This window comes from Raphanus sativus, chromosome 3 (assembly GCF_000801105.2).
Source record: "Raphanus sativus cultivar WK10039 chromosome 3, ASM80110v3, whole genome shotgun sequence".
NCBI classification, from domain to species: domain Eukaryota; kingdom Viridiplantae; phylum Streptophyta; class Magnoliopsida; order Brassicales; family Brassicaceae; genus Raphanus; species Raphanus sativus.
In genome coordinates, this window is record NC_079513.1 from 2974945 (window position 1) to 2992333 (window position 17389).

Below are 17389 nucleotides of genomic sequence, written 5' to 3' on the forward strand. Positions count from 1 at the left end.
AAATTGTCAAAGATATTCTCATGAATCAAGGAGAGTGTGGTCGGATGGATCACAAGAAAGATTAATCCAGTGAAGCATAAGAGAATAGATCACCATGATGACTCGACATCAAGCCCTTAGTGTTCTTACTTAGTTATTTCATACCTTATTATTTTCCTTTAAACATTATTCACTTTCTTTGGTTGCTATCTTTGAAAGAATCAGGAAATGAAAGCTTTTATATCATAAACAAAACGTTCATTCATGTGAATACCCTTATGATGTACAGTGGATCAAACCACAGACATCTTAAGACACAAAATCCACGACCAAATATCCTATTGCCTCAAAGGTACACAAAGAAAGGACGTGTACAATATAGAGGTCGTGTGCATTGTATTCACATTTGAGGCTATGTACACAAAGAGATGACGTGTACAATAATCATTCTTATAAGTGAAAGACTTAAGAATTGATGAATGGATAGTTTCATAATGAATCCATGGGCAAAAGAAACAAAGTGTTTCTTTAAATAGAAACCGCCCAAAGAAGATTGTATAATGGTAAAAGCTAAGTTAACTCACGCTAAAAGTATCCAAATATGATATGTCCGTGGGGGTAAGTGTTAATTATTTCATGTAACATGGACACACACAATATTGATACATCAAAGAGTTCACAAGAACAAAGATAGACTTATCCCATTCGGATTAAAACTAAGGATAAAGGAAAACATGTTACTTCAAAACGTTCAAGTGAATATAGATTAAAGTGCTCACGTCCCAAAGGGTTTGATAAACATTATATGATCATGGAGAATGTAGAAAACATTTCATGACTCAATGTGGACACGAATATTCACAATGAAAGGACAAGAACATAAAGAAAAATCGCCTAAAAGGCTACATATCTTTACATGATTCACATTCTAAAAGTATTTTAAGAATGAATGATATGTCCATGGGGGAAGGATAAGAATAAAAACCCACATTTTATTCTACATGGACATACACACACAGAAGTGAATATTGATACCCATCCCATTGATTGAAATGGGTCAAAGGCCAGACACACCTCATCTTAGCACATAAAGAAGTGCCACTTATAAATTCTATCGCTCCACCACAGAAATATAAGATGAGAGGATGGGAATAGATGTTGGATATGACTTGATATAAGTTTCCCACGTTCATAAGAACCTTGAGCCAACCACGGATGATTAAAGGCCAGGTACAAGGATAGTCACCTCAGTGAATCCGAACATCCAACATCAAGGGGAGAAAAGAATAAGCTGGATAAAATGAGATTACATGGAATCATACATCCTGATATTGGCAAGATCCTCAGACTAGAGAATGAGACTTAGAAAGTCCAGAAGAGTATACAAAAGCTAGCTTAAACAATTGCCAGATTCCAATGACCCGAATAGAATGACTAAGTCATCTATACCAGCTATGAATGCACCAAATTCGTTTGATGTTCAAGAAGGACACAATCAGGTTGCTACTAAGTCTATGACATGTTTTGAAAACATGATAGACCAATGAATTCCAAAGATAAGATCCCTCGTATAAATATAGAAAGGTGCAAATGAAACCGTGGATGAGGGACTCCTAGACATAGTCGATCCAAAGATGGACAAACCTAAAAGCCGTGGCCACGGATGAGGAACCATAAGATATGGTTGTACCTAAGGTACCTAATGATGCTTGGGACGCCAAGCTTCAGGGTATTGAAGGCTACAATGAAACCTCAAAGAGTTAAGTCATGTCTAGGACTCAAAGGAACAAACGAGCTCGAGATTAATTATATACTATGCATGCAATGTAGCACATGAGATTATTAATGAGGATCATGAACCCACGTCCATAGATGAATGCATTCAACAGGAGATTAAGATCAAATGGATAAGGAGACGTGGAGTTAAGTTCATAAAGAAAGAGAGGTTTTGGTCCTATAGTTCGGACACCTCTAGACAGAAAACCAGTTGGACATGAATGATTCTCTGTGAGTAAAAGAAATCAAACATGGTGAGATAGCCAAGTATAAGGCACGACCATATGCACAAGAATCTCACAAAGACCAGGAATCAATTATAAAGGAGACATACTCCTTGTGGTGGATGCAACAAATGAATAGATTCCTAGTAAGTCTGGCCATAAGAAAAGATATTAGATTTTCGGTTTAAAGGATGTAGAAACCGACTATGAATAAGTCCACTGGATAATGAATAGAAATGAAAGTCTCAGAGGATATTGAGTTGCCAAATGCAACAAGTTCTCGAGAACTAAAGTGTATAAGTGTATGATAATGATCTAAAAATATCCTAGGAACCTCTGTAGACACTTCCCAAAAGACTATCTAAAGAAAGCATTGAAATGAATGTTTTGGGAAAGATTAAGTTTGGGACAAACAAAGATTGTTTGGGATTACAAAGTAAGTATCTTAAATATACTTTGAGATGAAATCCTTGTGCATCAATAAGGCATATATAAAAGATGACAAAACATTAGGCATGAACCATTGTGTGAAGTCTATAAGGTTCATTGAATCTAAATGTTTACTATATAAATATGGCTAGCCCCATTGTATGGTAACATAGTCCCATAGTCCCTAGATCCGGACATAGACTCATTAGGTCATAAGAAGGACAAAGAAGTTGTACCTTAGTCTGGATACAAACCAATGTAAGACCCATGGTCGAATGGTTTTCACTCGGTCCAAGTACTGACCCACTTTGTCCTAAGGACGAACATGGTCATAAGACCATCTAAGATTGGTCACGGATCCTTTGATCCTAGATTGAACAAAGACATATGTCCTTAGTCTAGAAAGACTCAAGGCACATCCAGATGTAAATATTCACAAGTGAAACCATAGTTAAGTCTAAACTTAATACTATACATCTAAATGACTTCAGAGTACAATATGATCATATATGTTGTTAATGATCAGACCATGAGGCATTGGAAATAAATCCATACACGTCCCTTGCCAAAGGTGCTACTGGCGCCTTGCCTTAATGTGTTTGCCATACACATCCGAACATAAGCATTGAACTAAGCTTAAGTTATTTCCAAATATAAAGGCAATGGGACAGGATTGAAATATCTTTTTTGTTATGTTTGAGATTGTTTTATACTAACCAAACCCAAAGATGTGTTTGTTTGGTTTTGTTTTTGATTATGATACAGGTTATAAAAATTGGATCCATACATGGATAGATCTCAGACGAGTTATATGCACACGTTGGCCATAGGATGAAGAAGCCCAAGTCCTTGAATGCAGAATGGAGATTCAGCATCGGAAATTTTCTTTAACATGTCTACAACAGCACCACGTCCATGAGACCTTCCTATCAGTCCAGGACGTGCACATTAGAAGACCAGCTCAGAGACTTGGCGCCCATGAAGTTACCACCAGTCTACTCATGCGCCAACCTCAAGAGCATATACGGAGGTACAAATCAGGGGAAGTGATACATGTTGTACTCTTTTTCATTCACCATGGTTTTGTCCTACTGGGTTTTCCTGGTAAGGTTTTAATGAGGCAACACCAAGTAATTGGTAAAGTGTATCACGAACCCAAAAAGGATTTGGTATCTTGCGAACTCAAGATGGATTCAACATCCAGGGGAAGTGTTATGAACCGACTGATTCAGGTGGATGTTTATCCAAAAGATACTTACTAGGTTTTGGTCCATTAGTGGCCCATCTTGTAGTTCCCTATATAAGGAGTTCATATTCTACAGTAATAAGACACACACATTCACAACACAGACTAAATTTTATTTGCTGAAAAAATACACGAACTTTTTAGACTTCTCAAAAAATATACAGATTAATTTTGGTTGTTCATAAAATACATGAACTTTTGAATTTTGGAGGTTTCACACCTCGATTTTAACGACGCTAACTCTGACTAACAGAACGTTAAGACGCCGTTAGAAGACGTTAACTTTGATTCAAAAGTTTATGTATTTTATGGACAACCAAAATTAGTCTGTGTATTTTTTGGAAAGCCTAAAAAGTTCGTGTATTTTTTCAGCAAAGAAAATTTAGTTTGTATATTTTAAAGGAATTTTCCCTTTTTTATGCAACATCATATTTCTTTTATTTAAGATTTATTATAATCAGGTTTAGCAGTTTAGGTCAATGCATTTTAGCCGGATTCAAAAACTTGAACCGGAACTGACCCAAAAATATTTGGTCCAAAACCAAACCGAATGTGTACAAGTATTTATTGGGTCGAAAATTCTTCTACTTGAAAGAATCAAAACCGAAAAAAACTGATTCGAATAGACCCGGATCCAATAAAATCGACCCGAATCCAATAAAATCGACCCGAATCCAATAAGATTTTATATATAGTTTATATTGGATACGGTTCAATTTTATTGGATTCGGTCGATTTTATTGCATATGTGTCTATTCGGATCAGTTCTTTTTGGTTTCGATTCTTTCGAGTAGAATAATTTTTGACCCAACAAATACTTGTACACTTTCGGTTTGGTTTTCGACCGAATATTTTCGGGTCAGTTCCAGTTTAAGTTTTTGAATCCGGCTAAAATGCCTAAACCTAAACTGCTAAACCATATTATAATAAATCTTAAATAAAAGAAATATGATATTGCACACAAATAGGAAAATTCCTTTAAAATACACTAACTAAATTTTCTTTGCTGAAAAAATACACGAACTTTTTAGGCTTTCCAAAAAATATACGGACTAATTTTGGTTGTCTATAAAATACATAAACTTTTGAATCAGAGTTAACATCTTTTAACGGCGTCTTAACGTTCTATTAGTCAGAGTTAACGTCTTAGTGTGAAAACTCCAAAATTCAAAAGTTCATGTATTTTATGGATAACCAAAATTAATCTGTGTATTTTTTGGGAAGTCTAAAAAGTTCGTGTATTTTTTCAGCAAATGAAATTCAGTCTGTGTATTTTTAAGGAATTTTCTCAGATTAATACGATCGTACCATTCGTTACTTGTTGTATTTATTGTGTGTTTTTATCTTCTTCTCTTTTTTTTTGAACATTATTTTGTGTGTTTTATATATCGTGTATATGTTTTTGTTGTGTATGAGACAATATCTCATTGGTTAATTGTGTTATGTAGAGCGGGATATGCCAAAGATGTTTTTTTTTGAACTTATATGCCAAAGATGTTACGTAAGTATTTCTTGCATGAAAGTATTGTTCATTAAATGGATTAGTATTTGGAAGTAATGAATGTGTAAATACATTTGCTATTTTTCAACATGTGGCCGCATATAGATGTTATTGTGAGGACTATTGTACTGGAAGAGTAACTTCTAATGTTGTTAGTGTGTTAACTGGATTTTGTAGTTTTATATATTTTTGGAAGGATGATCAATCTCATGTGCATACTAAGGAAAATAGTGGAGGGGAAACATATTTGAAAAGGTTTTGAGAAAGAATTCTAATCTCGTGAAATAATTTTGTTTCAAGAGTCTTCTCAAAATGATTTTTTTTTTTGGTATTTGGATTAGAGGACTTTATGTGGGGAAAACAATGATGACTATTTAGTTGCTTTTTTCAAACATGTGATATTCTTAATATTAACTTAGCGACTACGCGAGAAAATAATTAAATTTTTCTTTAAATAATGGAAAACTTAAATTTTTGTTTAAATAATTAAATTATAGTGGCAACTAAGGTTGAAAACTTTCATGTGTGCAAAAATTGGTTTGTTGTGGTTTGACTTAATAATACGATGACTGTTATTTTAGGATAAGAGTCATTTTATTGGTTGAAAGCATGTAAACTCAAACTTATGTCGTTTTTTGGTACGAAATCGAGGGAGAAAGCTAAATTTAGATTATGGTGTTGTCGACCAAAGAAAATCGTAGTGCTTTATGTTTTCAGTTTTTAAAACTTAGTTTGGCGGTAAATTGAAGTGGTGCGATAATACAATGAATTTAGCATAAGAAATCACTGCTTACAACTAAAAAGAGTTTCCAAATAGAAAATCCCCAACACACAAACACTACTTCTACGTAGGTCTGGGACTTTTACCCATATCCAATTATCCGAACCAGAACCGATCTAAAATCGAACTGGTTTGGATCAGATTGGGTAAGCCAAATTTACCCGATAGACCAAATTATATTTAACTATAGATATCGGGTCGAATCGGATTTTTACCCGGAACCGAATGGATATCCGAATTATATGTAAAAACACATAAATATGTATCTCATGAGAGTCGAACCCGGGAGTGGAAAGTAAAATAGCATGTACAATACCACTAGGCTACTATAATTTTGTTGTATTTATTTACATTTTACTAATATATGATTTATTTACATTTTACTAATATATATATATATATATATATATATCTGTTTTCAATTTATTTTTCTCTAAAAGAATAAAAAAAATAAAGTAGAAAAATAAATAAAAATATATTATTTCGGGTTTAAAATTATATACTCGAACCGATCCAGAACCGCTAGGAAACCGAATCCGAACCAAAATTCAATCGGACACTATCTGGATACACTTTCTAAATAACCGAAATATACGGAACCGAATGGATCTTATCCAGAACCGAACCGATTATCCGAAGTCGCAGGCCTCTCTCTCTCTCTCTCTCTCTCTCTCTCTCTCTCTCTCTCTCTCTCTCTCTCTCTCTCTCTCTCTCTCTCTCTCTCTCTCTCTTCTTCTCTCTCTCTCTCTCTCTCTCTCTCTCTCTCTCTCTCTCTCTCTCTCTCTCTCTCTCTCTCTCACGTACAAATCATCTGTTTAATCAAATTTTCAATACGAACATAAAAGTATATTCTTTATCATGTGTTGTGTGATATAAGAAGAGTGTGTTTACCACATTGCAGATGTTTTTTCATGACTTTGAAGCTTCCTTTGCAGCTGTTGAGGGTATATTCTTCAGCTTCCTTTGCAGCTGTTGAGGGTAGTCTCTGTTTTCTAACTGCGAAGCCAAGTTGAATTTCTAAAATTTAATATCTGGATGAATCTTAGAAATGAGAATTTCAAGTGATGCACCTTCAAATAGAGCACCAATCATTGAAACCATTTGTCACACTGGAGTCAACCCACTGTCAGAAGCATGGTTACCAGAGAGAATGTATAAGAGTCAAATGGTGTTAGTGTTATAATGTAAGCGCTTTGGAGCAACTCCCCATCAATTGACTCATCTTCACCCTGAGGCATTATTAGTTTATTTGAAAATCCCAAAACTATTGATGATTAATCTCTTGGTTATTCTGAAAAGTAGATTTGCCATGAGTCGGTACTGGTACCAGTGATCAAAGCTTATGTATAGGCATCAAATTTGATGTATAAGCAGAGGAGGGTAGGTAGAAATTAGAAAGAATAAAAACTATTACCTTGACTGACAAATTCTTACGTGCAGCAGCATGCTTACTATTACTGAACAATTTATCAACTTGACGGAGAACTTGATAAGCAACATCTGGAGCATTCATTCTTCGATTGCTGTAAAAAGAAGCTCGACTCATACAACAAATGACTGCAAAAAAAAACCATCTCAGTAACAAAACAAATGTAGAAATATGGAAAATAATAATTTTGATATGATCTGATCAAGCAAACACTTATTTCAACTCTGGCTTACATTATTCCTAATTCAATATGAAGAGATTGTGGGTCACTTAATATCAAGTTTCACATGCAGATAAACAAAGAAAGGGGGAGTATGTACACTAAAATGTGGTTACCTATTTGTTCTTTGCGCATATAATATACATAGACTCTAGAAATTGTTTTAAAATACTCTCTTTGGAAAATTCAAATTTCTCATTTGTCAGTAGATGTTGTAGCCTCCTGTAATCATCCCAGAATATTAGATTACAACTTAAGATTATTGGTGTTATTATCACCGTTGCAACAAAGATCAGCAATAGCTCCAGCAACCATGCCTAAGGTGTTTGGATCCTCTGTATATGCAGCTATTATAGATAGCAAGCTGTTTCACGACAGAGCCAACGTTCTCTGACCTCTGTTCTTCGATTCAACGTCAATGACGATACATATTACAATACAGAGCACGAGACGAACCCACCGAGCTATCTTTGGAGATTAAGTCAGCCGTTGTAGAAGATTCCCAGACCATGCTTCTAAAACGCATAGTAATCAAGCTTCAACAACAAGTAACGCATAGTAATCTGCAAACCATCATTAAACAAAACCTTTCAAGATATATATCGAAGAGCATGGGTTGCTCGACAATCCTCAAACTATAATAGCAGCGGAGTTAACCATTATCACTGATTTTTTTTGAGAAGTTTATGATTGAGAGAATTGAACATATGAATTTCAGGGGGACAAGACTTAGGTTCACCCCCTATGGTGAACCTTTAAATTCACCACACCATTTATGACCAATGAAAATGACATGTAGATAATTAAATAAAACATTATAAATTTATTTTAAAATAGTTAAAAAAGAATAATGCCAATTCTAAAACACAAATCTTAATTTTTAAACCCTAATTATTAATTTCTAAATCCAAACTCTATATCCTAAACCAAAATCCTATACCCTAAACCCAAATCTTAGATCCTAAACCCAAACCATAAACCTAAATCTTAGACCCTAAACCCAAACCATAAACCTTAAATCTAAATCTAATATCCTAAATCCAAATCCTAGACCCTAAACCCAAATCCTAGACCCTAAACCCAAACCGTATACCCTAAACCCAAATCCTAGATCTTAAACACAAACCGTAAACCCTAAACCGTAAATTTTAGGGTTTACGGTTTGGATTTAAGGTCTAGGATTTTGGTTTAGGATATACGGTTTAGGTTTAGGGTTTACGATTTGGGTTTAGGGTATAAAATTTGGGTTTAGGGTATAAGGTTTGGGTTTTGGGTCTACGATTTGGGTTTTGGGTACTTGGTTTAGATTTAAGATTTATGGTTTGGGTTTAGGGTTTAGAATTTGGGTTTGGGATCAGGGTCTAGGATTTAGGTTTAGGGTATAGAATTTTGATTTAGGGTATAGGGTTTGGATTTAGAAATTAATGTTTAGGGTTTAAAAATTAAGATTTGTGGTTTAGAATTGACATTATTCCTTTTTAACTATTTTAAAATAAATTTAATGTGTTTTATTAAATTATCTACATGTCATTTTTATTGGTCATAAATAGTGTGGTGAATTTAAAGGTTCACCTATGGTGAACCTAATTCTTGTCCATTCCAGGGATAGGTTATACTTTTTTATAGTCAAAGATTCAGAAAAAGAAAGTTAAGAGAATGCATTAATTGATGAATCGTGATAAGAGTGGGAGTAATTGTTAATGATTGCGTTAAAGACACGTTTGAATTAAGCCAGATTCTGTAATGTTTTCAGATTTCTAGGTCTCCGGTAAGATAAACCGAAACATAACTACAACGGCTAGAAGTCATGAAAGAGCCGTCAAAGTATCCAAGGTATGCCTTAATTGTCAATACACAGCCCAATTTTAAGTGGAACAAAAGTCCATAACGGAATCAGTACTATACTAAAAGGGAATGAGGAAGGAGTTTTAGAGTGTCCACGTCACTCTGGAAAATCGTCCAATCAGAATACATTATTTTTCCATGTCACCATGGGCTTTCGTATTTGATATATGGTTGAGATATTGTGGGTTTTTTTGTGATCTATTAAATAGAGTGGGTTTCGTGATTTGTAGGCCCACCAAGACCACAAACCTGCTTCTTCAGATTCTAATCTAAGCGGAGTCTCCCCGACACTTCCACTTCATCTTCTCCAATCTCGGTTTTTTTTTCCAGTAACCTTCTCAATCAATGACGCTATTAAAACTATTCATCAGTGTTGAGATCTATCTTCCCTTGACAAATCTCTTATATAAAGCTCTATCTCTAAACCTAAATCCAACCTAATTAAAAAAATATAATGCAAAAACTGCAATCTATGACAATGAATTCTGCCACGACGTCTCAACTTACCACCTGAAAAGCTTCCGTTTCCATGTATTTCAGTGGCATCTCACCAGGTCCGACTGAGTAACAGCTCTGATTCCGGGTAATCCACCAATTAACATACTGAACGACAATCTTATTCGGCTGAATCGTTTACTTTTCTTTGTTCAACGTGATTTTGTTTTGAATGGGGAAGTAAAAACCTAGAAAAACTGAAGGTAGGGATCTCTTGCACAACTTCCCTGAACCATTTAGTTGTTGTGATGAAACTTATTGTTTCTCTGTGCATTTTCCTCTTCCAAAGGGTTTTTCTTTTTTGTTATAATACATTTTAACTTTCAAATATTGTTACCGTTTTTGAGTTTTAGCAGGGCAAAATATGATAATATGAAACTGAAGAGAATTCATGATAAAACCCACCATAAAGAGAAAAAGGAGGAACATAGAAAGCAGACTTGGAAAATCAAAGAAAGGACATTTGATAAAAGGTAAAAATACTTCCTTTAATTCATCAGCAGTACTTACCAATGGACCTTTCATCTTGAATCTTGATTGTGATCATTACATAAATAACAGCAAGGCCTTGAGAGAAGCAATGTGCTTCCTGATGGACCCAAACCTAGGGAAGCAAGTTTGTTATGTTCAGTACCCACAAAGATTCGATGGTATTGATAAGAACGATAGATATGCTAATCGTAATACCATCTTCTTTGATGTAAGTCATACTTACCTATACTTACGTCTATTTTTTTTGTTCTTCTTTCAAATTGGTTTTAGACATTAATATACATTTGTTCTTTTTTCAAATTCAGTTTCTTGAGTTTTCTTATTGTTTTCCGTGATATGCTTTCCAGATTAACTTGAGAGGTTTGGATGGGATTCAAGGACCTGTATATGTGGGAACTGGGTGTGTTTTCAACAGAACAGCATTATATGGTTATGAACCTCCAATAAAAGTAAAGCACAAGAAGCCACGTGTTTTATCTAAGCTCTGTGGTGGATCAAGAAAGAAGAATTCCAAATCTAAGAAAGAGTCAGACAAAAAGAAATCTGGCAGGCATACTGACTCAACTGTTCCTGTTTTCAACCTCGATGACATTAAGAGGGAGTTGAAGGTACAACTGCAACTGCTTTTTATTTCTTCTTTGGCTTTCAAGTTTCAAGTTAGGGGAGAAGGGTTATTTGTCTATTAATTTTAATTGCTAAATTTTGGTGCAAAATGCTTACATTGTCTAAATAATTTCATGTCCCAACTATTTGACATTTGTGAAACTCAGGTGCTGGATTTGACGATGAAAAGGCGCTCTTGATGTCGCAAATGAGCCTGGAGAAGCGATTTGGACATTCTGCTGTTTTTGTTGCTTCTACCCTAATGGAAAATTGCGGTGTTCCTCCTACAGAAACTCCTGAAAACCTTCTAAAAGAGGCTATCCATGTCATTAGTTGTGGTTACGTGGATAAGTCAGATTGGGGAATGGAGGTAGTTTTTTTCATTTTAACTCCTAAGATGAAACCGCAATGTTCTGAGATTCCCCACTTTGCCACTCACTTTGTATATCTTTTGTTTTGCCTTTCTCCAGATTGGATGGATCTATGGTTCTGTGACAGAAGATATTTTGACTGGGTTCAAGATGCATGCCCGTGGATGGCGATCCATTTACTGTATGCCAAAACTTCCTGCTTTCAAGGGGTCTGCTACTGCTCCTATCAATCTTTCAGACCGTCTGAACCAAGTGCTGAGGTGGGCTCTAGGTTCCGTTGAGATTCTCTTCAGTCGGCATTGTCCTATATGGTATGGTTACAGTGGAAGGCTTAAGTTTCTAGAGAGGTTTGCGTATGCGAACACCACCATCTACCCACTCACCTCCGTCCCTCTTCTCTTGAATTGTACATTGCCCTCCGTTTGGCTCCTCACCAACCAGTTCATCATCCCTCAGGTTTGACACCTCTATCTCTATGTCTATTGAACAATCTCTAACTACGTTTAAAAAATTAATATCTTTTCGTTCTATTGTTCCAGATTAGCAACATTGCAAGTATATGGTTTCTGTCCATTTTCGCCACGGGTATACTGGAAATGAGGTGGAGTGGCGTAGGCATAGACGAATGGTGGAGAAACTAGCAGTTTCAAGGTCTCCCTTTAGTATAGTACTGATTATGTTCATGTTCATATGACTTGGTGACTGCTTTGTTTTTTGGTTTCAGAGGCTTACATAAGAAACCGGTAATAAGAAAATTTTGAAGTAGAAGTATGTTTATAAGATGATCACATTGGTTTGGGTTTCATTACCTATCTATAGTGTATAGTCCCGAGAATAAACTACACATTTGTTGTGGGTTTGGTGACATGTGAAAATTATGAAAGGAGCTAAGCTACTGGTCATGGTACGATTCTCTCTTAATTTTCTCTACTTTTACATACAACTTCTATGATCAACATGCAATTAGAGTTCAGCATAGAAGAACATGTTGATAGCTTATCAACATTCTTGAAATCGGTGAGAGACATCTGAGGATGTATGCATAGTTTAATAAGTTTAACTGTATAGGCTTGACTTAATGATGCGTGGATTCTATTCATCATGTGCCAAATTGTCTTTGTTATAGCTGGGTAAGTTAGATGCAATGAATTTATCATTATAGGCAGGTTTCATTTCTTTTCTTATTTTCTTTTTGACTAATGCAGGTAAATGTCATTATGCAGGTTTCATTTATCGCGAAGTAGAAATATTCTGTCTTTCTTAGAGTTAGAGGTTTCTTTGGGTCAAGAGACTTACAATTTTATTCCAAGCCATACTTCCTTCTCTGAAAGGCAGAAGGTGCCTCTTTGTCATCCACCAAACCAGGAATGAAACTCTGTTATTCATATTGTTTTGTTTTTTATTCTTCTTCATTATACGATTCCACCCAAAAAGTAAATAAACATATACAAAACTGCCCATGAATGAAAATATTTCAATTGTAACAAAATAAATAAATAAATATAATGTATAACTAAAATATAAATAAGTGGAGTTTAACCGTTCTTTAGTGAAAACTCACATATAAAAGATATATAGAGTAATGAATCACAACTAAAGTTTTATTACCTTTTCATTGAATTTGCTTACCAGTCTATATATTTTCAGATATTAACAAACAAGCTTTAAATTTTAATTTCAAATTGTTGTGCAAGACAAAATAAGATTTTTTTTAAATCATTTATATTTTCATAATTGTTGGATATATATATATATATACAATAAAATTATAAATTCAAATAGAAATGTCAAAATATTATAAATTTAATAAAATTATGGAAATAAATCTGGGTCGGAAGATCCGATTTACATTTTTTTTTTGAAACAATCCGATTTAAATATATATCAAAAATAACAACTAAAACTATCGTCAAAATTTTTACTTCCCCAAATAGTATATATTTCTTTTAGAAAAATCAAATGACACAATCCGCGCGTAGCGCCGGACACGGATCTAGTCAAACTAATAATCCAATATGAAGTCATAAGAAAACACACCAGGAACGAAGTTCGGTAATGAAACGTAACGTTTTAATAAAGATAGACAAGATGTCGTGCTCTTCTTATTTAATGACGTGGCACTTCCTAGAGTGAGGGAATGTCTACTTTAAGTTAAAGTTGGATGTCATGGAAAAATTCTTTTAAAATACACAGACTACTGACTAAATTTCATTTATTGAAAAAATACACTAATTTTTTAGGCTTTCCAAAAAATACACAGATCAATTTTGGTTGTCCATAAAATGCATGAACTTTTGAATTTTGGAGGTTTCACACTTTGATTTTAACAATGTTAACTCTGATTAACAGAACGTTAAGACGTCGTTAGAAGATGTTAACTCTGATTCAAAAATTTATGTATTTTATGGATAACTAAAATTAGTATGTGCATTTTTTGGAAAGCCTAAAAAGTTCGTGTATTTTTTTAGCAAAGAAAATTTAGCCTGTGTATTTTTAAAGAATTTTTCCTATGTTTTTTTGTGCAATATCATATTTTTTTTTTCAAGATTTATTATAATAAATTTTAGCAGTTTAGGTCTAGGCATTTTAGCTGGAATCAAAAACTTGAACCGGAACTGAACCGAAAATATTCGGTCCAAAACCAAATTGAAAATGTACAAGTATTTGTTGGGTCGAAAATTCGTCTACTCGAAAGAATCGAAACCGAAAAGAACTGATCCGATTAGACTTGGATCTAATAAAATCAACCTGAATCCAATAAAATCGACCCAGATCTAATAATACAGATAGTTGATATATGATAAACCATTTCACATATTTATATAGCTGTATTATTGGATCCAGATGTATATGTGGCTATATAAATATGTGAAATGGTTTATCATATATCAACTATCTGTATTATTGGATCCGGGTCGATTTTATTAGATTTGGGTCGATTTTATTCGATCCGAGTTTATTCGGATCAGTTCTTTTCGGTTTTGATTCTTTCGAGTAGAAGAATTTTCGACCCAACAAATACTTATACATTTTCGGTTTGGTTTTGGACCGAATATTTTCAAATCAGTTCCAGTTCAAGTTTTTGAATCCGGCTAAAATGCCTAGACCTAAACTGCTAAACTTGATTATAATAAATCTTAAATAGAATAAATATGATGTTGCACAAAAAAATAGAAAAAATTCCTTAAAAATACACGGACTAAGTTTTCATTGCTGAAAAATACATGAACTTTTTAGACTTTTCAAAAAATACACAGACTAATTTTGGTTGTCTATAAAATACATAAACTTTTGAATCAGAGTTATCATCTTCTAACAGCGTCTTAACATTCTGTTAATCAGAGTTAACGTCGTTAAAATCGAGGTGTGAAACCTCCAAAATTTAAAAGTTCATGTATTTTATGGATAACCAAAATTAATCTGTGTATTTTTAAGAAAGCCTAAGAAATCCATATATTTTTTCAGCAAATGAAATTCAGTCTGTGTATTTTTAAGGAATTTCCCTCAATAAAACTCGCCAAGATATGTGTGATTTTTCCCTTTCTTTTCCGTCAGATCTGCTATGGTTTACATTCTTTTTAAAAGCGGAAGTAATGTGAATTATTAAACATTTTGGCACTAATGATATTAATATCAGGACGGTTACAATAAAACAAGAAGTATAAGCCAATACACATATGAGAAGCCAGACTGTGAGCTCATAAAATTCCAAATTACCAATCTTCAAACTCAATCGCCAGACGCCAGCTACACATGGGAATCGAGTGATTATTCTATACATGTGCATGGATTCCAATTTAAATTTAGTTTTTGGCAAGTTAAACTGTGACACAAATTGTACAAAACCCTTTTTTACCTTTAACCATTCAATATCAAAATATATATTTATTTCTATAATATTATTGACAAATGATTTTGTTTTTTTAAATATATATTAGCATTATTTTTTACAAAGTCAAATATATTTTTGAAATAAAAGCTATAACATCTAATTATTACTATTAATAAAAAATACTATATTGAAATGAAAACGATTTATCTTAACCACTTAATAAAACAATGATCCACTTTTAGTAAAAAAAAATGATCAACGAGTTATCCTTCAATAAAACTGACAAATTAAAACTACGACAGAACAACAGTGTGTTAATAAGTTCCATGATTGTACACATTTCTGAATGATATATGAAAAAATATATTTATTACAGGAGAATTTGTCAAAAATGACATAAAATTTGATTTTAAATGTAAAATTATATTATAATTTTCATCAAATGCAGAAATAATTCAAAAAGACTAGTAAAATTACAATCAGTCTCTTATGACTAAAAAAATTAGTATGCATTTTACAAATATAACTCCGGAAATTTATATTGTGGTTTTGTAAGTCTTTTGTGGTCTTTATCTTAAAAATAATTTATAAATTTTATTAAAAATACTTTTTATAGGAGAAAATTGAAACCATGTAATTATAACCATTTGATATAGATTACGATCTAGTAAAATTGAATGTTTTCAACATATATGTGTGAATGAAGATTAAGTCATGATTTTCTTTGGTTCAGAGTTTGGTAACATATGTTATAGTATTGTTTGTATTTTTAGGGTTAGATTTTGGAATATTTACTTTCTTTTTGAAAAACTTAATTTGACCTATATATGTGTTTAGTTTTGTGTATGCTAAACACAAGTTGATTTAAGTTTACTGAAGTGTTTATTTATGTTTATTTAGTTATTTAATTTTAGGGTTTAAGTGACTTAAGTCTTTTCAATTAGATTAAATTTCAGTGAAGTCTTCTTAACCCTAATTTACTATTCTTTCTAAATTTACTATTAGAAGAAAGTCTTCTGAATCGAAAATATTTAATCTAATTGAAATTTTTGTCATCCTTTACATTTCTTTCTCTTTTTCTCCCAATTGACTGTAACAAAAATGTAATTATTTCACTTAAAACTCTCCAACCTTTTTCTAATCTATTTATACTTGAAAGCAACAAACTTTATATCAATTTTTTTCATTTTTTTATCTCATGTCTTTCTCACTAACTCATCTTGTTTTTGCAGATTTTTTTATTACATGATTCTCATCTTCCACTCCTTTAAAGGTAGATTTATAAAATTTGGATATGTATTGTGTGTTCTATAAAGGTAGATCTATCTCATAATATGAGTCAGGATTTATAAATTTTGAATCCATTTGAACGTTTTTGGATATGCAGACTTTTCAATTATGAGCCAGGCTTTAGAAGTTTTCTAGGAAGTTTTTTCGTAATTCTTCTAATATATAATGCATAGAAGACTTCATAGAAATCTTCTGACTGAGTTTTCTCTTATTTATCCTCTTTCAAAACATATCTGAGCGTTTTGGTAAGTCTCCATGTTTGTTTTTTTTTCATATGGGAACTTCTTATTGTTTAAAATTCTTACGTTCTTCCCAAAAAAAATCTCCAACCTCTCTCTAGTTTTTTTGAACTAGAAAACACCAAACTTTATATCAATTTTCTTTTTTGTCTCATGTCTTTCTCACTAATTTATCTTGTTTTTGCAGGTTTTTATTACATGTTTCTCATCTTCCACGCCTTTAAAGGTAGATCTAAAAATTCCAGATATGTATTTTTGTGTGTTCTATAAAATTAGATATATCTCATCTTCCACTCATTTTCTCTGTTTGAAGCCATTTGAACGTTTTACGATATAAATGTTTTTAGATTTGAGTCAGACTTTAGAAGACTTTTGGGTAGACTTCTAACATATATGCACTAGAAGTTTTATGGCGGAGTCTTTTCCCATGTCGTATCTTTTATAACAGATCTGAGTGTTTTGATAAGTCTCTATGTCTGATTTTTTTTTCATTTGGTAACTTCTTGTTGCTTAAAGCACTAGAAGTCTTCTGGTGGAATCTTCTCTCATGTCTCCTCTTTTATAATAAAGATCTGAGTGTTTTGATAAGTTTTTATGTCAAATTTTTCTTGATTTGGTAACTTCTTGTTGCTTAAAG

The 17389-nt window shown here is 33.1% G+C and overlaps 1 pseudogene; it reads left to right on the forward strand.

Annotated features, from left to right (window-relative positions):
• The first annotated feature begins 9660 nt into the window (after window positions 1–9660).
• LOC108844877 (cellulose synthase A catalytic subunit 3 [UDP-forming]-like) lies at window positions 9661–12635 on the forward strand (annotated as a pseudogene).
• The last annotated feature ends 4754 nt before the right edge of the window (window positions 12636–17389 follow it).